This window comes from Mustelus asterias, chromosome 26 (genome assembly GCF_964213995.1).
Source record: "Mustelus asterias chromosome 26, sMusAst1.hap1.1, whole genome shotgun sequence".
Lineage (NCBI taxonomy): Eukaryota > Metazoa > Chordata > Chondrichthyes > Carcharhiniformes > Triakidae > Mustelus > Mustelus asterias.
This window is the reverse complement of record NC_135826.1, coordinates 7,785,076-7,811,768: the sequence shown is the minus strand read 5'-3', so window position 1 is coordinate 7,811,768 and position 26,693 is coordinate 7,785,076.

Here is a 26,693-nt window from a genome sequence, read left to right as displayed (position 1 = left end):
CTTAATGCGAGGTAGGTCCATTCAAAAGTCTGATGGCAGCAGGGAAGAAGCGGTTCTTGAGCCGGTTGGTGCGTGATCTCAGACTTCTCTATATTTTTGGCACCCATGTTGTTTATATATTTGATTTTCCTTCGGGGCATTGTAGAGATGACACGAGTTCGTATGTGTGCAACAGATTTAATTTGCAATGCTTTAAAATACACTCCAATCACAAAATGTCTGCACTCACGCCTACAGCTCAGCTTCTAGAAGCTTCTGTGGATTCTGTTTACTTTGCTCAATGCCCAGGCTTACCCAATCAAGCAGAGCAGCACATAATCAAACACAAAACAATTGAACAATTGAACACTACACCTGTGCTGGCCACAGGTGGGGGAATGGGCAGTGAACCTAGAGGTTTAACAGTGCTGGTTACTGGTGTTCACCTGAATAGACCAGAGACTTGAAAGTAGATCAGCTGACCACCCAATGGGAGTGTACAAGTGGCACTAATCTAAAACTTGTTACGATCTGATCTGTAAACACTTGATGGTGATTCACAATTTTATGATTTTGTTCTTGTCTTTCCAGTTCAGTTTCAGCTGTCACTCCCAATAAACAGATTTCAAATCCTCGACATCCAGAGTGCACCTCTTACTGGGAATATCTATTTAATTAATAACATGACAAGGGATCAGAACCATATTGTGTAAACTGAGTACAACAGTACTAATATACCGCCATATGTCTTTGCTGCTTGGACAAAGCTCCCGCAGACGTGAAACATGAAAGGTAGGAACAAAATGGTTAACTCAAAATAGCATCCACAAATGAATAGAATATAGATTTCACAGCGGGATCCGTCAATTTGCCAAACTTCACGTTTTCTGAAAATCAAAGGCAGAAGCCAGTGATGCCTTAAGCATTGGTTCACTTCCAAACCATTTAAAATCCTGCAGGTCCTATCTTTCTGTTAGTAGCTACTAAAGATTGTCTCAAACAGGAAGAGAGGAAATGCTGACCACTCACATGGTGGCACAGTGGTTAGCACTGCTGCCTCATAGCTCCAGGGACCCATGTTCGATTCCCGGCTTGGGTCACTGTCTGCGTGGAGTCTGCATGTTCTCCCCGTGTCTGTGTGGGTTTCCTCTGGGTGCTCCAGTTTCCTCCCACAGTCTGAAAGACGTGCTGGTTAGGTGCGTTGACCATACTGAATTCTCCCTCAGCGTATCCGAATAGGAGCCGGAGGGTGGCAACTAGCGGATTGGCACAGTAACTTCATTGCAGTGTTAATGTGAGTCTATTTTTGACACTAATAAATAAACTTTACTTAAGTCTGTGCACTTGGAGCTCAATTCACCAAGCTGCCACTTAAAATGTTCGTTCTTAGCATGTGGGTTTGACTGGACAGATGTGAATAGCATTAGAAGCAGTTCAGAGACCAATGGTGGGTTGTCTTATGAGGAAAGATTGGAGAGGTTATGTTTGTATCCACTGGAGTTCAGAAGAGTAAAATGCAACTTGGTCGAAGCCTTTAAGATCCTGAGGGTTATTAATGGGGTGGATGTGGGCAGGATGTTTCCTCTCGTGGGAGAATCTAAAACCAGGGGTCACTGTTTAAAAATAAGAGATCACTCATTTAAGACAGAGATGAGGAGACATTGGGTGGAATTTTCCAGCCGTGCTGGTCTAAAAGCTGGAAATTCCCACCTGACCATCAATGGGGTTTCACATTGTCTGCAACCCGCCCGCTAAAATTCCAGTGGCGGGCAGGATGGGAGAATTCTGGCCACTTTTTCTCTCAGAGAGTCTGGAAATCCCATAATGCCAGGTAGTCAGGTAGTGATGTCCAAGGATTTGACCCAGTGGTGATGTTGAAACAGAGAGGTAGATTCATGTGAGTTGGAGGGGAATTTGGAGGTGATGACGTTCCCAAGCACCTACTGGTCCTTTCAGGTGAAGGTTTCCTTGGTGCCAACGGCAGTCAATCTCACCTCACAACTGAAATTCCGTTCTTGGCTGCAACAACAACAACATACAATGACATATTACCTGATCATTAATATAATGATTCAAAATGCTACACAGGAACATTATAAAACAAAACATGAAACTGAGTCCTATAGGGAGATATTAAGCTAGAAGATCAAAAGAGCTAGGTCTTAAGGAGCGTCTTAAAGGAAGACAATGAGGTAGAGAGGCAGGAAGGTGTAGATTGCAATGGGATATGGAGATGTATGGTCTTGATGAAACCCAAAGTGAGTGCTGCCTCTGATGTTTCTGTGCAATTAATATATTTTACATTCAAGGGCGACTGCTTTAAGATTCAGTGTTTTGTTACAGGTTTGTCTGGCAGGAATGCAGCAGATGCTGGAAAGCAGGATAATTACACATTTTAGGCATGTAAATGTTTATTTAGCAGAAGGCTTAATAGACTTTTGCTTGCAAAAGAAAAGCACCCCTGGGGTTTATTTTGATAAAAGTGATGGAAGGTGTGTTAGGTATGCAGGGTCATAGGTCATGTGATACAAGAAGTGGGAGGAGCTGGGTTGTAGCAGAGAAAAACAGCTTTCTGTGTTCAGTTGCTGGAGGAAGGTGTCAAAAGAAAAGATCTGCTCTCTTTCTCTGTCTGGCCGCTTGTTGGAGGCTTCAAGGCTGTTAAACAATTTAAAGCGAGTATGCCTGGAGTTGGTGACTGGAGCTGCTAAAAAGAAGAGGCTCTCTTTCTGAAAGCTCCAAGGCTGTTACTCAAGTCAGAGCAAGTACATCTGTGATTGCTAGCAATATCTTAAAGTGGGATTTAAATCTATAAGAGAAATATTGCTTAATTGGAACTGAAATAGTGATAAGTTAGACATTAAGAGTTGTTTCTTTTCATGTTTAATGATTGTTCAATGGTTAAGAGTTAAAAGGTTTCATTTTGTTAGGGTTACACCAAAGCTTTATTCAGCTTTTTTTGATAAAAGATCCCTAATTTGTCAGTGGGATTACCCCTGACATTACAGCTCACATTTATGCCAAAATAGAAAATCTGTTGGGCTCTAGTCTGGCTTCATAATATACCTTGGAGTTCTGGTCTGGCACCCTAACATGCTGAACAGGTTATTATTTTTTATTTGTTTATGGGACACGGGCGTCGCTGGCTGGCCAGCATTCATTGCCCATCCCTAGTTGCCCAAGGGCAATTGAGAGTCAACCACATTTCTGTGGCTCATAAGTAGGCCAGACCAGGTAAGGACCATAGAATTCCTTCCCTAGAGGATATTAGTGAACTAGATGAGTTTTTCCAACAAACAACAATGGTTTCATGATCATCCATAGGTTCTTAATTCCAGATATTTTTTATTGAATTCAAATTCCACCATCTGCCATGGCAGGATTTGAACCCGGGTCCCCAGAACATTAGCTGAGTTTCTGGATTAACAGCCGAGCGATAATACCACTAGGCCATTGCCTCCCTCCCCTATTGGTGAGTAATAGCAGTGTGGATGACTCTGTTCATTATCTTGCTCATGACTGGGAATAGAAAGACAAGGGAGTATTTCCTCACCATCACACACATAGATAGATAAAAGCAAATTACTGCGGATGCTGGAATCTGAAACCAAAAGAGAAAATGCTGGAAAGTCTCAGCAGGATTTCCGAGGGGTTTTATCTCCTTACAGATGCTGCCAGATCTGCTGAGATTTTCCAGCGTTTTCTCTTTTGAACACACATAGATGGGGCAGGATTGTGGGGCTTTGATTCAGTTCATTGGTTATAGTATTTCAAGACAGTAGCCATTTTAGGAACATTGACCAACATTTCCCTCATTGTTTAATTAATCCTGAATAGTTATCTGTCACCATTGAATGAAATCAGATGTGTTTGGCTATTGAAACTGACTGATCTCCAAGGGATTTTCCATTGTTCCAAAGCTACTGAACCAAACACAAAGAAGCAGTTTTAATGTCAATGTGTTTCAGTGGAATCTCTCTATCCAAGTAGCTCATTAACGACAATAACAACTTGCATTTAAATAGCACGTTTAGCATACTGAAGTGTCCCAAAGTACTTCCCAGAGCTAAAAGGAAAGATATGGATGCTGAACCAAAGGAGTTATTAGAAGGGATGACTAACAGTTTGGTTGAAGAGATGGTTTTCAGGATGGTCTTGAGGAGGAGGCTGATATAGAGAGGTTCTGTGCTTTAGGTAGAAATTCTGGCATGTGGGGTTCAGGTGTTTAAATGCTCAGCCACTAAGGGTTGGGATGGTGGCAGGCAATCATTCAGAGGGACGTAGGTTCTGTGAGAAGGGTGGCGGGGAGTTGGTGTAATGCTATATAACGTTTCGGTGATAGGGAAAGGTGAAGTCATGGATAGATTTAAATAAAAAAATGAGGGGCAGAATTTAGCCATGGCCGCAAATTCTGTCATGGCCGCAAAGTATCACAAGAGACCAAAAATGGGATTTGCGCAGGCGAGATTTCTGATTGCAATCTTTCCGGATCCGCCCCAATGATATGACCAGGTTCACGCCAAGGAAGGGCACCAACCTGATTTGCATAAATGTGAATACATTATCATCTACTTAGCGATGTTAAAGTCCAATCTTCAGACCTCAGCGAATCTTACTACCCTCCAGGCGCGATGTCATGTGAGAGCGAATTACTGCTGGTTTTGAATAGTGGGAACCAGTCGCCATGCTCTCTGAAAGGGAGGAAAGAAGTGCCTCTCTGCCAAGTCTCAGGGAGTCCAAGGGTTCAAGGGTTCCGTAGCTTCAAAGTGCGGGGGGGTGGGCTCTCTGGGATGAGGGCCATGGCTGGTGTGTGCTACCCTGAAGCCTGTTGCCTGCTGCCTGGGTCATTTTAAAATTTCTTACAGAAATGTGTCAGTCTGCTGCCTGCGTTTTTAGTCAAGTTTAATAAGACCTGTGTTAGTCAGCTGTTAATGGCATGGGGGTATGGGGCACCTGTGGGTGCGGGGCTCATGAGGTGGTGGGGAGGGTGTGATGAGACTGAAGGAGGCTTGTTCTGCCTGCTGCCCCTGAGGTGCGCTGGTATCAGGAAGGGGAGTTTCAGAAGGGCTGATCACTCCCGGGATTTCCTCGGTGGAAGATCCCTGGGGGTGCTCCAGTGGTTCCTTCTCCCAGTGGGAGCATGTGGGCCCCTGGGTTACTCTATGGGATGGAAAGGCAGCTGGAGTGAGATCCAGAAGTTTCAAAGACATCTGGCGCCGCCAGTCCTGAAGGACTGCCATTGTCCGCACCAGGGCGTGGAACTCCTCCGTGGCTGCCTTGGAGTTCAGCAGTCATGGACCCGACACCTTGTCCCAGGCTTCCCACTGTGGATGCCACCCTTGCAGTGTTGATGTGGGTGCTACGCATCGCTGGCAACATCCCCTGCGACAGAAGGCTTTTGGACTCCTCCATTCGGCCTTGCAGTCGCAGGAATGTTGTTAACAACCGTTCCTGGTATCCTCGGCTCTGTGTTCGCATCTCAACGAGTTGAGGGATGAGAATGTCCAGAGGTACGAAACCTAGCTGGGGTACAACTGTGTCCTGGGATCCAGCAGACCTCCAACTGTCCAATCCCTGAGACATAATGTTCTATGTTCTATGTTCTATGTTCTATGTTCTACATACCTGTTCAAACCTGATGTGTATCAGAAGCAGTCTGGTGCTTACTGGATAGTGACACAGAAGACTGCCGGCGAAGTCCACCGAGATGTGTGTTTCTGCGATGTTGGATGGTATGAGTGAGAGCCGTGATGCTTCTGAGGTGCTCTTGAGAGTGGGTGGTAGGACACTGCTGGTTGATGAGCCAGGCTCTTCAGTTGATGTTCCTGCAAGACAAGGGACATGGTTTTACTACATGACCTGGTCAAGGGTTTCGACTGGACAGAACTCACTTGAGATTGGTCATGCGGATGAAGGTGCAGGGGCTCCTCATTTCTCTCCCACTGGCCCACCTTGCTCTCAGCTCATGCCCACTCCTGCCCTTCCCCTGTGATCTCCATGGCTCTCTCCTCGTAGAGAGTCAGGACCCTCAGCTTGGGCATCCCAACACCCGCTTTATCTCTCCCTCTATGGTTGTGGGTTATCGCCCCCTGTAGCAACACAAAAGAGGATATTGGGAGCCAGACAACTGGCAGGACAGAGGTCAATGTCAACTGGCATGTGTGGACATTGTGCTTCAGCGCGGCAGGATTCTGATGAAGAATGCTGGGAGCGGGGGTTTGAGGATGACGCTGGGGGATGGGGTCAGGTGCTGGGAAGCTGCGAGGTGGCAGCATGTGGGCTCCAGGTGGCATTTCAGGGGGGATGGAAGGGTGGAGTTCCTAAAGGAGACAGGGAGAACTGGGGTGGCACAGTGGCACAGTGGTTAGCACTGCTGCCTCACAGCTCCAAGGACCTGGGTTCAATTCCCAGCTTGGGTCACTGTCTGTGTCGAGTTTGTACATTCTCCCCATGTCTGCATGGGTTTCCTCTGGGTGCTCCAGTTTTCTTTCACAGTCCAAAGATGTGCAGAATAGGTGCATTGGCCATGCTACATTGCCCCTTAGTGTCCCGGGATGCGTAGGTTAGCAGGATTAGTGGGGTAAATATGTGAGGTTACGGGGATAGGGCCTGGGTGGGATTGTGGTCAGTGCAGACTCGATGGGCCGAATGGCCTCCTTCTGCACTGTAGGGATTCTATGATTCTAACTTACTCTTGCTGAGCGGAATAGGTCATTCAGCTTCTTCCCACATTGCACTCCATCCTCTTGGTCAGGCAGCTGGCACTGACCAGTGCTGCCACCGTCTCCTGGGCAGGACTCGTTATTTTGCTGGAGGGTCTCTTGCCAACCCAAGGGTAGATTGTTGCCCGCCTCTGCTCCAGCACTCGGCCGAGGGATTCCTTTGTGAATCGAGGAGCTGGTTTCCTCATTGCTATCCTCCCGACTTGAATGAGAGCAAGTGCTGTGGACCTGTTTAAATGTAACATTCCCTTGAGTGAAATGTTCAGATGACCCCCTCCCCCAGGGTAAGCGAATCATTTGCCTCGTGCCTCAGGTGTGACATTTTTCACATAGGAGGGAAAAACAATTCAAAATGCCAGGAACGCGCTGCCAGAGGAGGTGGTGGAAGCAGGCACATTAGAAACATTTAAGAGGCACCTGGATGGATACATGAATAGGGAGGGAATAGAGTGATACGGACCAAGTAAGGGCAGAAGGTTTTATTTTGTAGTTCATTTAGGGCATCATGATCGGCACAGGGTTGGAGGGCCGAAGGGCCTGTTCCTGTGCTGTACTCTCCTTTGTTCTTTGTTGTAAAATTCCTGATCGCGCCACCAGGGCCAGTGGCATTTGCACCAATTTTTTCACTGGAAATGACACTTTGGTGGAATTTTCCGACCTCGCCCGCGGCTTGGATTCTCCGGTCCCGCTGCAGTGACCGGAGTTTCGGCTGAGTACAATGTGGGAGAATTCCGGCCTTCGTCATTTTTTAAGGAAAATTCCGCCCGAGGATTTTAAATTTGAGGCATCACAGGTGGTCAGGAACGAATGTAGGTTTGCAAGGGGTGGACAGGATAGAACTTGGGGCGCAGAGTTTTGGATAGCCTCATGTTTTTGGCAATGGGATGTTGACCAGAAGAACTGCTTCTGGGGGAGACAAAGGCACGTACGAGGATTTTAGAGGTAGATTGGCCGAGATAGAGGTAGTCAGATGTAATGGATGTTTAAGTAGATATACTTAGTGATGGAGAGCACATGGGCTTAAGAGCTCAGTACAGGGTCATATAAAATGCTGAGATATAATTACCATGGCAACCGTTTTTCTTCCATTTTCGCTGTCTAAATATTGAGTCAATTGCAGCAATAATTATAAACTGAGAAATTAAATAAATTAAATGCATTCAAGACCTAAACGTAACAGTGACATTGGATGGAAAAATGATGTGTTCCATCACTCAGTTTGACAGGCAACGGAATTCAACAAAGGTAAAATTCAAAAATAAACATTTCAGTTAAAAGTCATGATTGACATAGAAACATAGAAGATAGGAGCAAGAGGAGGCCATTTGGCCCTTCGCGCTTGCTTCCCCATTCATCACGATCATGGCCGATCATCCAATTTAATAGCCTAATCCTGTTTTCTCCCCATAACCTTTGACCCAATTTGCCCCATACACATTGCTCATACACAAGCACATAGAAACAATGGGTTAGAATTGGGTCTTGTTACAACTTTTGATCAACTTCCCCCTGGAAAGCAATTCTCTCCCATTGCCATCTCCTGCTCGTCCCCATCCAACCCTGTGAATGAACCCCTAAGTCTTCGCTACCTGAATATATTACCAACAATTTAACAAAACTTTTCTCCTGCCATGTATCATTTGCATTGCTACGCAATGTATTTTGTTAAGAAAGAAAACATTTAAAAGCCTCAGGGTGCTTGATCATCCGAAAGTTCCTTTACTTTTAACTTGCAGGATGTGGGCGTCGCTGGCTAGGCCAGCATTTGTAGCCCATCCCTATTTGCCCTCGAGAAGGCGGTGATGAGCTGCCTGATTTCCTGTCTCGTAACTTATCGGCATGGAAATTCAGGCAGGTTCCATTACGTATGAGTGATCCTACTCAACCCTCTAATTGCTCCACCAGGCAATGGGTAAGATTTTCTGGCCATTCCCACCTGCAGGAAGATAGTGGGGAAACAGCTTCTTCATCCGTCGCACTCCATTTGGTATAGGTATATCCATTTGAGAGGACTTTAAGAGTCATAGAATCCCTGCAGTGCAGAAGGAGGCCATTCAGCACATCGAACCTGCACTGACACCAATCTCACCCAGGCCCTATCCCCGTAACCCCACATACTAACCCTGCTAATCCCACTGACACAAAGGGGCAAATTTTCATGGCCAATCCGCCTAACCTGCACATCTTTGAAGTGCAGGAGAAAACCGTTGCACCCGAAGGAAACCCACGCTGACACGGGGGGAACGTGCAAACCCGAGGCCAGAATTGAACCCAGGCCCCTGGTGCTGTGAGGCAGCAGTGCTAACCACAGTGCCATGATGCTGCCCTATTGCTATGGAGCTGGAGTCACACACACAGGCAAGGATGGCTGATTTCCCTCCCTATAAAGGGACATTAGTTTTTGAACAATCATTTAATTCCAGATTTTTATTGAACTCAAATTTTACCACCGACTGTGATGGGATTTGAATCCAGGTCCCCAGATCTTGCTCTGGGTCCCTGGATTATTAGTCCACTGACATTACCACTACACCACCAGCGCCTGAGCATGAGGAAGTGTCCCTTCCACTTTTGTCTCTGGCCTTGAGTGCTTCCTTCCCTCAGATGTGGCTGAAAAGCCAGGAGGTGGGGCAGGGTTGTGGGGAATGCTGTGCCAAGTGCTAAAAAGTATCAATATCAGGTCTTCAATTTTGGCTTTCAAAGCAGGTATTACTGTTTATAACTAATTATGTTTTCTTGCATCTAGCAAAACTAACTAAAGTCAATTAAGTAATGAAATGTTAATGGGCAAACTAATGAGATTAAATAGTCAAATCTCCCGCACCCGATTGTTCCACCCGAGGGTATTAAAATAAATAGGTGAGGAAATTGTTGATGCTACAGTCATGATCTTTAAAAAAACATCCTTAATGCTGCAATTATCCCCTTCGATTATACATTTTTCAAACACACTCCATTATTTTGGTTGTTTTGTATGGAGTTTGCACGTTCTACCCGTGTCAGCGTGGGTTTCCTCTGGGTGCTCCGGTTTCCTCCCACAGTCCAAAAATGTGTGGGTTAGGTGGATTGGCCATGCTAAATTGCCCCTCAGTGTCAGGGGGATTATCCGGGTACATATGTGGGGTTAGAGGGATAGACCTCGGTGAGATTGTTGTCGATGCCAACAGACGGGCCAAATGCCCGCTTTTTGCACTGTAGGGATTCTATGATTCTAGGTGGCACAGTGGTTAGCACTGCTGCCTCACAGCACCAGGAAGCGGGTTCGATTCCCAGCTCGGGTCACTGTCTGCGCAGAGTCTGCACGTTCTCCCCGTGTCTGCATGGGTTTCCTCCGGGTGCTCCGGTTTTCACCCACTGTCCAAAAGACATGCTGGTTAGGTGTATTGGCCATGCTAAATTCTCCCTCAGTGTACCCAAACAGGTGCTGGAGTGTAGCGACTAGGGGATTTTCACAGTAACTTCATTGCAGTGTGAATGTAAGCCTATTTGTGACACTAAATAAATAAACTTTAAAACTTTAACTGATATGAACTGGGAAATGAAAGACATGTCAGTTAAATGCCAGCTATGTGGCATTGCCAGCTATGTAGAATCTGTTATGAGGGACATAGTAGCAAAGCATTTGGACAAATATGAGCTAATTAGAGAGAGACAGCATAAATTTGTAAAGGGGCAAGCGTGTCGAATAAATGTAGTTGAATTTATTGAGGAGTCCAGTGGATAAGGGAGTATGTGTATATCATTTGTATGGACTTCCAGAAGGCATTTGACAAGGCTGCATGTAAGAGATTGTTAACAAGAATTAGAGCGCTTGGAATTCGTTGCAGTAACTGGATAGGGAATTGGTTAGGAGACAGGAGACAGACTGTGGTAATAACGTACGGACTCAAATTGGCAGGTGTGACTATCGGTGTCCCCCGGGGATCTGTACTGAGGCCTCAGCTTTTCACTATATTTATAGATGACCTGGACGAAGGAACATAGCGTAGAGTTAGGTGGCACAGTCAGTGCTGCAGATGAGAGTAGAATGCTGCAGAGGGACATTGGTGAAGCGAGTCGGCAAAACTCTGAGTGGGATTTTCCGATTGTTCCCACCAGCAGGATCATCCGATCCTGCCCACGGCAAGTCCCACGCTGTTGGTAAAAGGTGGGGAAACCGGAAACCCCGTTGATTGTGACAGGACTGGCAGATGCCCCCTACTGGCCAACAGTGATTTGTTTCCACTGCCACAAAACATGCTGCAGAGTTTGGTGGGGGGTGGGGGCGGGAAGGGGTGGGCGGGGGAGATTTAACATGGACAATCCACCTAACCCTCACATCTTTGGACTGTGGGAGGAAACCCACACAGATACGGGGAGAACGTGCAAACTCCACACAGGTAGTCACCCGCGGCCGGAACCGAACCCGGGTCCCTGGCGCTGTGAGACAGCAGTGATAACCACTGTGCCACCGTGCCGTCCACGATAGAGTTAAGTCACAGAGCAACCACGATCTGATCAAATAGCAGGACAGATTCAAGGGGCTGAATAACCTACACATGTACCTTGTTCTGAACAGCAGAAAATTGCCAATGTTGCAACCTTTAAAATTGTTTCTGCCCTTGTAAAAGTTCAGCGGGTCATATTTTCCATCGAATCGTCAGCAGGATGTTGCCATGGCTAAAATTCTTCACAAACAGCGGTGAACTTTAGGTGGCGGAGGCTTGGAAGGTGACAAGCTGAATCGGTCACCATGACAACAGCTTTGCATCTTTCAGTCACTTCTTAAACAACTATTCTTATCTCTCACAAATTGCCGGTGTGATTATAGTCATTGCTCCTTCAAACTTTCCGCTTTCCCAAGGCTCCACACACTGTATCCTGTAGCGCATCCTCCACCACACACCCTGGGCTTTGCTGGTCAGGATTCAGCATGCAACCTCCGATTCTATCTCTTGCTTTCCTTGGGACACGGCTTGGGATCACCGTTCACGCCGGTGGGATTTTCCCATCCCGCCGCAATGAACAGATATTAGGCTGGCCGCCAAATTCTCTGACCTCGCTGCAGCGGGAGGGTGGCATGAACGGGCGATATGATCACACCCAGAATTTCTTCCATCCGTGTAGGATGTAAAATGGATAGGGGGAAGGGATATCTCAAACCAGTTCCCAGTGGACTGGGGCTAACATTAAAAAACATGCCCTTCATTTACCATCAGTCGGGAATAAATAGGCAATCTTACTCAGACAGGTGGAAGTATGGCCAGATTAAAGATCTGGGCCTGGAACACATTGACCAGGACTTTCTGGTGACACTGGCATGCCAGGAAAATTTTGGAGAGGGACATTGTTGATGTTAATGTTCATAGAAGTTGGCAAATAAAGATCGATTACCACAATCCCTCTCACCATCCCTAAAGAACAAAGAACAAAGAACAGTACAGCACAGGAAACAGGCCCTTCGGCCCTCCAAGCCTGTGCCGCTCCTTGGTCCAACTAGACCAATCGTTTGTATCCCTCCATTCCCAGGCTGCTCATGTGACTATCCAGGTAAGTCTTAAACGATGTCAGCGTGCCTGCCTCCACCACCCTACTTGGCAGCGCATTCCAGGCCCCCACCACCCTCTGTGTAAAAAACGTCCCTCTGATGTCTGAGTTATACTTCGCCCCTCTCAGCTTGAGCCCATGACCCCTCGTGATCGTCACCTCCGACCTGGGAAAAAGCTTCCCACTGTTCACCCTATCTATACCCTTCATAATCTTGTATACCTCATCATCAGACTCCAGCTTTTATACTCTATACCCCGTCCTATAAAGGCAAGCATACCATATGCCTTCTTCACCACCTTCTCCGCCTGTGTTGCCACCTTCAAGGATTTGTGGACTTGCACACCTAGGTCCCTCTGTGTTTCTATACTCCTGATGACTCTGCCATTTATTGTATAACTCCTCCCTACATTATTTCTTCCAAAATGCATCACTTCGCATTTATCCGGATTAAACTCCATCTGCCACCTCTCCGCCCAATTTTCCAGCCTATCTATATCCTGCTGTATTGCCCGACAATGCTCTTCGCTATCCGCAATTCCAGCCATCTTCGTGTCATCCGCAAACTTGCTGATTACACCAGTTACACCTTCTTCCAAATCATTTATATATATCACAAATAGCAGAGGTCCCAGTACAGAGCCCTGCGGAACACCACTGGTCACAGACCTCCAGCCGGAAAAAGACCCTTCGACCACTACCCTCTGTCTCCTATGGCCAAGCCAGTTCTCCACCCATCTAGCCACTTCTCCTTGTATCCCATGAGCCTTAACCTTCTTAACCAACCTGCCATGTGGGACCTTGTCAAATGCCTTACTGAAATCCATATAGACGACATCCACGGCCCTTCCTTCATCAACCGTTTTTGTCATTTCCTCAAAAAACTCCACCAAATTTGTAAGGCACGACCTCCCTCTCACAAAACCATGCTGTCTGTCACTAAAGGGAGTAATCTATCTTTAGTTTTTTTTCAGTTTATTTATCACTGTCACAAGTAGGTTTACATTAACACTGCAATCAAGTTACTGTGAAAATCCTCTGGTCGCCACACTCCGGCGACTGTTCAGGGCAGCACGGTGGCACAATGGTTAGCACTGCTGCCTCACAGGGACCTGGGTTCAATTCCAGCCTCGGGTCATGATGCACCTCAATGAGCACCCGGAAACAAGGCTTTAGAACTGAAGGCTTTAATACATTAACAATGAAACTACTAACACAAATTCACCCGTTCAGACTGAAGGGGTCCTGCCGGAGCAGGGGGTCTTATACCCTGCCACCGGAGGCGGGACCCCACTGGAGTGTGCCATGATAACACTTAGGACAGGTAAACACCCTATCCCAACAACATAGTACAACCCCCATAACAACAACACCCTAGCCCAACAGTAATACAATAACAACCCCAGTGGTGAACCAACGATGGTTCACCACATTCACCCCTCCTTTAGGAACCAAAGGTGGCGGGGTGGATGAAAACAGACAATGACAAAAAAAATAACAGGATTCACAAGTCCAGACGGTCTGGAGGACCACACCGACGCTGCGATCTTCTCAACACCGGTTGCGAAACCGGAGCAGGTGCTTGCGGTGGCTCTCTCAAAACAACATCTGGCTGTCCCCTCAAAGACTCCCGGGCCGGCCGGCCCTGATGAGGCGATGGTGTAGGGGATCCTGGAACGTTTGGTGGTGGTGGTGGTGGTGGTGGTGATGATGATGGTGGCGCCGATCTCCGAGTCTCAGGCAAGCTGTACATGGGAGTAAAAGTGTTATGCACTGGTCCCGGTGCTGACCGCGCCACGTCTGGGGAAGTAATGAGGAGTAGTGGATCTGTGACTGGGGGAATAGGAGCGACAGGAGTTGCTACGTCCCCTGCGGGCGCCAGGTCTCTAATGGAGACAGTGTCCTCTCGCCCGTCAGGATATGCCACATAGGCATACTGAGGGTTGGCGTGGAGGAGTTGGACCGGTTCGACCAAGGGGTCGGACTTGCGAGCCCTCACATGGCGCCGCAGAAGGACGGGTCCTGGGTACGTCAACCAGGCTGGCAATGAGGTCCCCGAGGACGACTTCCGAGGGAATGAGAACATCCTCTCGTGGGGAGTAGCATTGGTTGCCGTACACAGGAGGGAGCGGATAGAATGGAGCGCAGTTGGAAGGACCTCCTGCCACCGGGAGACTGGAAGGCCCTTGGATTTCAGTGCCAGTAGGACAGCCTTCCAGACTGTAGCATTCTCCCTTTCCACCTGTCCGTTACCCCTAGGGTTGTAGCTCGTGGTTCTACTAGAGGCAATCCCGAATGAGAGCAGGAATTGCCTCAAGTCGTTGCTCATGAACGACGAGCCCCTGTCGCTATGAATATAGCAGGGGTACCCGAACAGGGTAAAAAGCTCACTGAATGCCTTGATGACGGTGGCAGTCGACGTGTCCGCACAGGGGAAAACAAACGGAAACCGGGAAAATTCGTCTATTATGTTAAGAAAATAGACATTCCGATCCGTTGAGGGAAGGGGGCCCTTAAAATCTACACTCAGCCTCTCAAAAGGGCGAGTGGCCTTGACCAAATGTGCCCGGTCTGGTCGATAAAAGTGTGGTTTGCATTCTGCGCAAATCCGACAACTTCTAGTAACTGACCTGACCTCCTCCACCGAGTAGGGTAGGTTGCGGGCTTTTATGAAGTGGTAGAGTCTGGTGACTCCAGGATGACACAGATCATTGTGGAGAGCCTTCAAGCGGTCCTCCTGCATGATGGCGCATGTTCCGCGCGAGAGGGCATCCGAGGGCTCATTGAGCTTCCCTGGACGATACATAATATCGTAATTATAGGTGGAGAGCTCAATTCTCCACCGCAAGATCTTATCGTTCTTGATCTTGCCCCTCTGCGTGTTACTGAACATAAACGCCACGGATCGTTGATCCGTGATCAGGGTGAACCGCTTACCTGCCAGGTAATGGCGCCAGTGTCTGACTGCCTCCACAATGGCCTGAGCCTCCTTTTCCACCGCTGAGTGCCGAATCTCTGGGCCTTGAAGGGTGCGGGAAAAAAACGCGACGGGCCTGCCTGCCTGGTTTAGTGTGGCGGCTAGGGCGAAGTCCGATGCATCACTCTCCACCTGGAAAGGGATGGATTCATCCACCGCGTGCATCGTGGCTTTCGAGATGTCGCTTTTCAAAACCTTGAAGGCCAATTGGGCCTCCGGCGTAAGTGGGAAGGTCATGGACTTAATGAGCGGACGAGCTTTGTCCGCGTAGTTGGGGACCCACTGTGCATAATACGAAAAGAACCCGAGGCATCTCCTCAGTGCTTTCGTGCTAGCGGGCAAGGGAAGTTCAGTGAGTGGGCGCATACGGTCTGGATCAGGGCCAATGACCCCGTTTTCCACCACGTATCCGAGGATGGCTAACCTATGCGTACGGAATACGCACTTCTCCCTGTTATAGGTCAGATTCAGGCGAGATGCAGTGCGTAGAAAGTGTTGGAGATTCGTGTCGTGGTCCTGCTGGTCATGGCCGCAGATGGTGACGTTATCCAGGTACGGGAAGGTAGCCCGCAACCCGTTCTGGTCCACCATTCGGTCCATAGCACGCTGGAAGACCGAGACCCCATTGGTGACACCAAATGGAACCCTGAGGAATTGGTATAGACGACCATCCGCCTCAAAAGCCGTATATTGTCGGTCCTCTGGGCGGATGGGGAGTTGATGGTAGGCGGACTTAAGGTCTATGGTAGAAAACACTCGGTACTGCGCAATCTGATTGACCATATCAGAAATGCGCGGGAGAGGATACGCATCCAGCTGCGTGTATCTATTAATGGTCTGACTATAGTCGATGACCATCCGAGGTTTGTTCCCGCTTTTGACTACCACGACCTGCGCTCTCCACGGACTAGCACTGGCCTGTATGATCCCTTCCTTGAGGAGCCGCTGAACCTCAGATCTAATAAAGATCCGGTCCTCAGCGCTGTAACGCCTACTTTTAGTAGCGATGGGCTTGCAGCCAGGTACCAGATTTTTAAAAAGGGATGGTGTCGTGATCTTCAGGGTGGATAGATTGCACGCGGGGCGCTTTGGGCAATTTGGAGGCTGCGGCTGGTTCCCTACTGCCAGTGAAGGGAGTGGCCCACCGTACTGTAGGATCACACTCCTCATGTGGGCCATAAAGTTTAGTCCGAGGAGAATTGGCGCGCAAAGGTGAGGTAGCACAAGGAGCCTGTATTGCTCGTAAACTGTGCCCTGTACCTCAAGAGTTACCATACATTGTCCTTGGATCGGTACAAACCGGGACTGTGATGCCATGGAAATTGTCTGTTTGGCAGGGAGAACCCGGAGTCCACACCTTTTAGCAGTTTCAGGGTGTATGAAACTTTCGGTGCTCCCACTGTCAAACAGACAATTTACAGTTCTGCCACTAACCTTTACCTCCATCATGGAATGTTCCAGTCTGTAATGCCTGGTCTGATCCAGAGAGATCGACGCCACCGTTGGCCCCTGGGTGTCACTGCATGCTGCCGATGTGGATGCTGAGGACCCCTGCTGGTCGCTGCTGCATGCTGCCGATGTGGATGCTGAGGACCCCTGCTGGTCGCTCCTAGTCGTCGTGGACCATGATGGCCGCCCCCATGAATCGCATGTGGCCGAGGGCTCCAAGCGCAGCGACTCCTGGTGGTCTTCCTCCTCCTCTGTCTGCCACGATGGCGCCGTCCTGAGATTGCACGTGGTCGGACCTCGTGGGTACTGCAGCGCCGAAAGAGATGGTCTCCGTTCTGGAGGGTTACAAGCTGCACTGCCGTTTTTAGGTTTGGACCTGCAGACTTTGCCGTAGTGGCCTTTTTTACCGCATTGGCTGCAGATTGCCGTTCTTGCCGGACACTGTTGCCGTGGATGCTTGGCCCCACCGCAAAAATAGCATCGCTGGCCACCTGGAGCTGCCGCCGTCGTCGAATCGATCTGGGAGCGCGGGTTCGCGGGGCGAGGAGGGAGCAGAGCTTGCTCCAACCACGTTGACTGCACGTGGTCCTCGGGGTACAGCGCCAAGCTCTTCGACGCCGCCTCCAACCTCACGGCCATCCCCATTGCCTGGGTCAAGTTGAGTTTCCCCTTTTCTCATAATTTAAGTCTGATGTACGAGGACCCTACCCCTGCTACGAACGCGTCTCGGGCGAGGTCTTGCATGTACTGCTCGGCGGAGACATCCTTACAGTCACAACCCCTGGCAAGCTGCAGGAGTTCATTGGCGTAGTCTTCTATGGTCTCGCCCGACTGCCGACGTCGTGTAGCGAGGAGATAACGAGCGTGAATCTCGTTGGGTGGCGTAATGTACCTATTCTTTAGGAGCTCGACGGCACCCTGGTAAGTGGAAGCTGCACGAATGGCTAGGTAAATCGTGTCGCTTACCCTTGCGTGGAGGACCTGGAGTCTATCACTGTCTGTAGTGATAGCTACCGAGGCTGCCAGGTAGTCCTCGAAGCACTTCCACCAATGTTCGAACGTGTTAGCTGCACCGACCGCACGTGGGTCCAGTGTCAGACGATCCGGTTTTAGGATCTGTTCCATATTCTCAGTTAATGTATTAAATTGATGCACCTCAATGAGCACCCGGAAACAAGGCTTTAGAACTGAAGGCTTTAATACATTAACAATGAAACTACTAACACAAATTCACCCGTTCAGACTGAAGGGGTCCTGCCGGAGCAGGGGGTCTTATACCCTGCCACCGGAGGCGGGACCCCACTGGAGTGTGCCATGATAACACTTAGGACAGGTAAACACCCTATCCCAACAACATAGTACAACCCCCATAACAACAACACCCTAGCCCAACAGTAATACAATAACAACCCCAGTGGTGAACCAACGATGGTTCACCACAGGTCACTGTCTGTGTGGAGCTTGCACATTCTCCCCGTGTCTGCATGGGTTTCCTCCGGGTGCTTCGGTTTCCTCCCATAGTCCAAAGGTGTGCGGGTTAGGTTAATTGGCCATGCTAATTTGACCCTAGTGTCAGGGGGATTAGCAGAGTAAATATGTGGGGTTACAGGAACAGAGCCTGGGTGGGATTGTGGTCGGTGTGGACTCGATGGCCTGAATGGCCTCTTTCTGCACTATTGGGATTCTATGGCACACTGAGGGAGAATTTTAGTATGGCCAGTGCACCTAACCAGCCAAGGTAATCTCAGGCAACAAGGTATGAAAGCCAGCAGGGTGCCTTAATCTCAGCTGTGGACCCTGAGGATAAACCCAGATGTAGTGGGAGAGTGAAGAAGATTAAGATGCTGTCGGCACTTAGTGGGCATGGGTGAATACAGGCACTGGTGTAGAATGTTAAGCCTCTCAGTTGCAGTCCAGTAATAAAAGATGATGCAAGTCCAGCTTCTTCACAAACTCACTTTATTCTCTTTTACAACTCCACATACACAAACCCAACACCCAGTGCCACCTATAACCCCTTTATATATCCCGGTGGGTACTATTAAACAATCAACATACAAATTAGGTCTGAAGTGGAAGGTTGCAGTTAACCCATTCCGAACATGGATCGGTCACCATTTTGTTCTGAATGTTTGTCAATAAATTTCACCCACAGAGCCTCCACCCTGTTCATACCACCAAGCTTACCTGGCGTCTCATTCCTGTGGAGTGTGAGAATGGCAGTGCTATGTCCCTCCCACCCCCTTGCCAGCCCCCACTCAGGAAGGGCACTCCCTCCACTGGGACATGGACAGGAACCCAGGAAGGAGGACATGGGAAGCACTGCCTGCATACCAGCCTTCACAACTCCTTTGAAGCAAGGGACATGAAGGGAAGGCAAGGCCGGCAAGTGACCCCTTCCGATCTGCCTCCCTGAAGTGGCGATTCTGAGACCTCCACCCCTGGCCCCAAGTTGATATGACCTGTGTCCTCCGAGTCCTCTCCGGTGCCCCCTGAGAAGTGCACAGTGTGGAGGGTGCTGGCTGCCTGAGCGAAATCCCCCACGGAGGTCAAGGCTTCTGGTGTAAATGGTGCTGATATGACAACACACTGGCATCCACTGAAAATCTGGTGCGGGCTCAATATCCGGACAGAGTGCTCATTAATGACATGCTAATGCATTAAAATGAGCATTCTGCAGTCCCGCAGCATGTTTCACGCCACTCCATGGGCGAGGACCAGGAAGATCGGAACTCGGAAACTCGCCGGCGTGAATCGCACCCTCTGGATTTTGAGCACGTGCCGCCATTCCTGTCGACGGAGAGTGCGGGCTCAAAATGGCCCCCATTATATCCAGAGGGTAGCAAAGCAACATGAATCAGCTACTTGCTAAGCCTCCCACATCAAACATAACAGGAAATAATTCAAAGAGAATATCAGGGAGAAGGCTACTTGCATTATGTGAACTGATAAACAGTGTGGTCTCCACACCGACTTTGAATGGAAGGATGGCACAATCAAAAAAACCATATCATTCTGGAAATCTGTAGAATGACTGAAATGTTTTGTTTCACCGCAGCCCTGTTGAAAGAGCCCCCACATCTCATATATGTTAAATCTGGCTTTTGGAGGCAGTCCTGCAGCACAAACATGGTGACTTAATTGTCCCCAGAGCCAAGGAGCATCACCTCAAGAACTGATTTAGTCCCATGTGCCATTTACTAGTGTACTAGTGACAGAACACAAACATTGCTTGGCATTGAAGCTTCCACATTAGTAGGGCTGGAAGTGAGCCAAGTACTCAGCCTCAGAGTAAAGGGATGACACTTTTGAGCCGAGATGAAGAGGAATTTCTTCAGCCAGAGGGTGGTGAACCTCTGGAACTCTTTGCTGCAGAAGGCTGTGGAGGCCAGGTCATTGAGTGTCTTTAAGACAGAGATAGATAGGTACTTGATTGGTAAGGGGATCAAAGGTTACGGGGAAAAGGTGGGAGAATGGGGTTGAGAAACGTATCAGCCATGATTGAATGGCAGAGCAGAGTTGATGGGCTGAATGGCCTAATTCTGTTCCTATCTCTTATGGTCTTAGGTCACACTCACTGACCTGCTGTACGTTTTCGACATCACCTTCTTTCTCTCAGCCCAAGAAAAATCTGCAGCCAGGATGTTTAAGTTGTAGCACCTTTTTAAAAATGTGTTCATGGGATGTGGACATCACTGATTCAGCATTTATTGCCCATCCAGAGGGGCATTTGCTCTGGGTCTGGAGTCATATATAGGCCAGACCAGGTAAGTACGGCAAATTTCCTTTCCTAAAGGACATTAGCGAACCAGATGGGTTTTTACGACAATCGACAATAGTTTCATGATCATCTTCTTTAATCCCAGATTTTTACTGAATTCAAAAATCACCATCTGCCAAAGTGGGATTCGAACCCAGGTTACCTTGGCATACTAGCCCCGTGTCAATGCCACTATGCCACTGCCTCCCCTCACTCGTACATGTTGTTTGTTCGTCTTGTGTCCAATTAGAACAAAGAACAAAGAACAAAGAACAATACAGCACAGGAACAGGCCCTTCGGCCCTCCAAGCCCGCGCCGCTCCCCGGTCCAGGATTGAATCCTGAATCCAGGATCCCCGCCCAATTTTCCAGCCTATCTACATACCAATATCCTATCCACCGAGCTGTCCCTCACAGCTACGATGCTTTGTTCATTACAACCTATTAACTCACCCCCACCCCCCCATTCCAGACCATGTGATCTCCAGGGAGAGGCGAAAACCCAGAGTGAAAAACCCCAGGGCCAATATGGGGAAAAAAAAATCTGGGAAATTCCTCTCCGACCCCCTGAGGCGATCGAAACGAGTCCAGGAGATCACAATGGCCCTGATCGGAAAATGCTTCCCAACCCTAGTCATTTCCACTTCCACGAACACCATATGAATTCCCTGCCCCCGAGACAGGTTCCCAACTATCCGCAGTCTCACTCTGTACTGGCACCAGCAAGATGATCATAGAATTAGTGTATTAACCTGTCATGAAACCCAGGACAAGGTACACATGGACCAGATTTCATTATTAATTTGCTCTCAGTGGAACGAGCTCCACAATAATACAGGAATAAAAGGCAATATTTATTGATTTTTTTTTAGTCACATTTTTAGTCATCTTTCTGTAAATGGCAATTACATTCATAGGCCAGCCCTGTTTCTCTTGGCACTGACTGTCCGACCCTGATATGACTGGGGGTGGGTGGGTGAGGGAGCAGGGTGTGCCGGAAGGGTCCATGGGCTGTCAGGATCTCACAAAGAACTTGGCAAAGTTGGAATCATTCATAGAAAGGCCCAGAAACATATATCAAAGCAACCTCTCCTGGGGATAGTGTGAGAGGGCTGAGGTGGGGTTGATGGTCTGGATGGTAAGCGTGGTGCGGGGGGGGGGGGTGGGGTGGGCAGTGTGGACTGGCTATGGAGGCTGGAGTTCAGGGACATGGAAAGGTAGTCCGAGGGGCCTGAAGGATGCTTTCCTACTCCTTCTAGCCCACACGGAGTGCCAAAGCATTCACATACATTCGGGAGCCAACATCTCCCGTCTCACATCAGTTGATGGGGAAGGTGGGAATATTAAAATTGAGGCCTCATTATCCATAAATGGGATTCTGACTGATGACCTGGAGAGTGTCTGAAACGTCTGGAGAATAGAATCATAGGCCGGAATTTTACTGTCCCGCCCACCACGGGAATTGGAGTGGGCGAGGAGTGGACCATGGAAAGGTCCGTTGACCTCGGGTGGGATTTTACGGTTTCGGAATGAGCGAGGCCATAAAACCTTGCCCATAGAATCCCTACAGTGCAGAAGGGGGACATTCCGCCCATCGAGCCTGCACTGACAGTAATCCCACCGTATCACCGTAACCCCTCGTATTTACCCTACTAGTCCTCTGACTAGGAGGGGCAATGGCCCATCAACTTAACCTGCACATCTTTGGAGTGTGGCAGGAAACTGGAGCACCCGGGGAAACCCATGCTGACACGGAGAGAATCAGCAAACTCCACACAGACAGTGACCTGAGGCTGGATTTGAGTCCCTGGTGTTGTGCTAATCACTGTGCCAGTGTGCAACCCTATATAGTGTCCAGCAAACAAAAAAAATCCCTCAGGAAAGATGGGAAAGATAACTTAAAGAAGGGGGAAAAAATCAACAATTTCATTGGGAATCCAATTGTTTCCTTTGCATTAAATGGGCTTTTTTTTAAAAGAGCAATCTCTGACAGTTCTGAGACTGATAAAATAAAGATGGTTCTAATGTTTAAATTTCAATCTCATGAATTGAAATGAAGCTACAGTTTCCCAAACCAAGCTCAAACATTAAACCTAACCATCCAGCTGTTCAGTCTAACACACTCACGATAATTTCATCAACATTGAGACAACTGGTGAAGACCAACTGTTACATTGAGAATATGAGAATTATTCAGAGCAGCGAAACATCATTCTAGCTCAACATTATACTTTCTAAGTAGATCGCAACTCCACCTACTGTCTTCTCACCTGGAATAATTTGAAAATTTTTAGCCTTTTTTTCCCCTACATGGGCATAATTTGACAAGTTATTTTTATATGTGCTTTTGCTGGAGTTTGCATAAGTTTAAAAGGACCTAGGTCACAGGACGATGTGACCAGAGAGGCCCTCAGATTGTCAATGAGCCATACGCTTGAACAGTCTCCACAATCTCTTAGGTTGTTGAACAATTTGCTGAACTGCTTGGTATGGCTCCTGCTCTGACCAAGACCGCAAGAAACTACAAAGGGTTGTGAACGTAGCCCAGTCCATCACGCAAACCAGCCTCCCATCCATTGGCTCTGTCTACACTTCCCACTGCCTTGGGAAAGCAGCCAACATAATTAAGGACCCCATGCATCCCGGACATTCTCTCTTCCACCTTCTTCCATTGGGAAAAAGATACCAAAGTCTGAAAACACGTACCAACCGACTCAAGAGCAGCTTCTTCCCTGCTGCCATCAGACTTTTGAATGGACCTACCATATATTAAGCTGATCTCTCTCCTCACCCTATTGGTAACTGCAACACTATATTCTGCACTTTCTCCTTTCCTTCTCCCTTATGTATTCTATGAATGGTATGCTTTGTCTGTATAGCTCACAAGAAACAATACTTTTCACTGTATACTCATAGACGTGATAACAATAAATCAAATCAAATCAAATCAAAACATTGCATAGCTGGCCAACAAATGTCAAATCCTCGGGGATGAAGCTGGTTCACATGGGCCAGGTATGAGATGTCTGGGACCAGGGTGACTGGGGTTGCTTCACAGGCTTGCTGGCAAATCCCTGCACAGGGAAAGTGGAAGAAACATTGACCCGCTGTTTCTTGGGGTTAAGATATACAAAAAGAAGGGGCAGCACGGTGTCACAGTAGTGAGCACTGCTGCCTCACAGCACCAGGAACCCGGATTTAATTCCGACCTCGGGTGACTGTGTGGAATTTGCACGTGCTCAGATACAGAAGAAGTCTGTGCTCATATGCACTTTGGCCCCCACAGAATTCAGGTTTGGGCTGATAAGGAGCAAGTAACATTTGTGCCACACAAGTGCCAGGCAATGATCATCTCCAACAAAAGAGAATCTAACCATCTCCCTTTAAAATTGCTGGATCCTCCACTGTCGGTATCCTGGTGGCTACCATTGACCAGAATCTGAACCAGAGCAGTTAAAGAAACACCGTGGTTACAAGAACAGGTCGGAGGCTCAGCATTCCGTGGCAAGTGACTCAACCTCCTGACTCCCCAAAACCTGTCCGCCATCTACAAGGCACAAATGAAGATGAAATACTTTCCACTTGCTTGGATGAGTGCACCTTCAACAGTACTCAAGAAACTTGACACCATCCAGGTCAGTTAAGCAGCCCATTTGATTGACACTCCATCCACCAACTTAAAACATTCACTCCCTCCACCACTAAATTGTAGTGGCAGCATTGTGTACCATGTACAAGATGCACTGCAGCAACCTGCCAAGACTCCTTCAACAGCACCTTCCAAACATCTGAACGAGGGTAGCAGATGCATGGGAACACCAGCACCTGCAAGATACCCTCCAAGTCAGACATCATCTTGTCTTGGAGCTGTATCACCTTTCCTTCACTGCCACTGGATCAAAATCCTGCAACTCCCTTCCTAACAGCACTGTAGGTATACCTGCACCAGAGGGACTGCAGCGGTTCAGGAAAGTGGCTCACCACCATCTTCTCAAGAGAGGTCGGGATGGGCAATAAATACTGGCCTTGGCTAACCTTGGCAGGGACACCCATAGTTCATGAAAGAATTTTTAAAAAATGCCTAAAGTAGTTCTGAAACATGTTATATTGTCAATTCACCCAATCCTTTTTAAGAACATAGGAACATAAATGTGAGCAGGAGTAGGTCACGTGGCTTCTAAGGCTTATTTAACCATTCAACTTCACTTTACTGTCCAATCCCCAGATTGATTCTCTTCGAGGTCTCGTAATCTTAGTTTTGAATGTGTTCTGTAATAATGCACAAAATAAAGTTCCAGGTGTCAATTACAGATTTCACTGCATTGAAAAAAAGACTCATTCATAAAAGTCCATTTACTACATTTACATTCCTTCAACTACATGGAGCCTTATAACCAAAATAAATTGAGTGCACCATCCCTTGTAAGACAAAGCAGTGGAATTTATTGTCCCACATCAAAGAGTCTATAATCACTTGTAGCTGTCAATCAAACTGGGAACCAGCAGGGACGCTGCTGTGATAATGGATGGTTGTGAAATTAGCCATGCCATATTAATCCTGTAACAGAAACATTCATGCTTATGATGACAGACAGAATGAAATAGCTCGCATTCAATTTTTTTGTAACTCTCCAGACACTTTTTTCAAATATTTAAAGGCCTTGACATTTAAACATCTTGAGAGTTTAACAACTCCCTTTGACAGGTCATTTTGACAAGTGCTTCTGATAGTTTTGACAGTTGATTTTGACAGGTCTGTTGACAGTTCCAATGACACTAATCAGCTTTTACACTTCTTCTGTAGGCACACTTATGCCTACTTTTAATACTTCCAAAAGGCATCTGACCTCCTCGAAAGATGTCCCAGGACCAGACACAAAGGCTAATCCTGCAATTCCCAATCTGGCTATCCAAATGAAACCACCAAGTTCAGACCTGCTTTTACCAGGACTTACCTGCAAAAATCCCACTTCATGGGTAACATCTGCTAGTATAACTGACCAGCTGCTTTTGTAAAATAAAAGCCAAATACTACAGATGTTGAACATCTGAAATAAAAACAGAAAATGCAGGATAAACTCAGCAGGTCTGGTAGCATCTGTGGAGAAAGAGATAGAATGAACATTTTTTTTTGAAAGTTTATTTATTAGTCACAAGTAAGGCTTATACTGAAATGAAGCTACTGTGAAATCAATTCCCATAGTTGCCACAGTCTGCTGCCTCTTTGGGTCAATGCACCTAGCCAGCATGTCTTTCAGAATGTGGGAGGAAATCAGAGCACCCGGAGGAAACCCACGCAGATACGGGGAGAACATACAAACTCCACACAGACAGTGACCCAAGGCTGGAAATTGAACCCAGATCCCTGGCGCTGTGAGGCAGCAGTGCTAACCACTGTGCCATGGTGCCACCCCAGCTTTTGGATCTGAATGATCTATAGAATGTTCTGTAGAGGGATAATTTAGATGCTAACTCTGCTTCTCTCCACAGATGCTTCCAGACCTGCTGAGTTTATCCAGCATTTTCTGTTTTTATTTATTATTAGCTTCTGTAACCTGTGTATGCGCGGAAAGCCCACCAACACCTCTACTTTCTCAGAAGACTAAGGAAATTTGGCATGTCCACTATGACACTCACCAACTTTTACAGATGCACCATAGAAAGCATTCTTTCTGGTTGTTTCACAGCTTGGTATGGCTCCTGCTCTGTCCAAGTGCAAGAAACTACAAAGGGACCTGAATAAAGCCCAATCCATCACGCAAACCAGCCTCCCATCCATTGACTTTGTCTACACATCCCGCTGCCTCAGAAAAGCAGCCAGCATAATTAAGGACCCCACGCACCCCGGGAAAAAGATACAGAAGTCTGAGAACACATACCAACCGACTCAAGAACAGCTTCTTTCCCACTGCCATCAGACTTTTGAATGGACCTACCTCGCGTTAAGTCAATCTTTCTCTCCACCCTAGCTATGACTGTAACACTACATTCTGCACTCTCTTGTTTCCTTCTCCATGAACGGTATGCTTTGTCGGTATAGCGCACCAGAAACAATAATTTTCACTGCATACCAATAACATGTGACAATAAGAAATCAAATCAAAATTTCTGCTCTTTTTGCTAAGATCAAGGAACTCTCCAACAACAGCAAAAACCTGCGCCGCAATGATTAACGTTTCTATTTGATTTGGTTTGTTCACTGCAGTGAATAATTTGTGGAGTTTTGAAATCGTTAGTTCCTTAAGGGAAATGAAATGTTTACTTTGAGAAGAATCATTGAAAT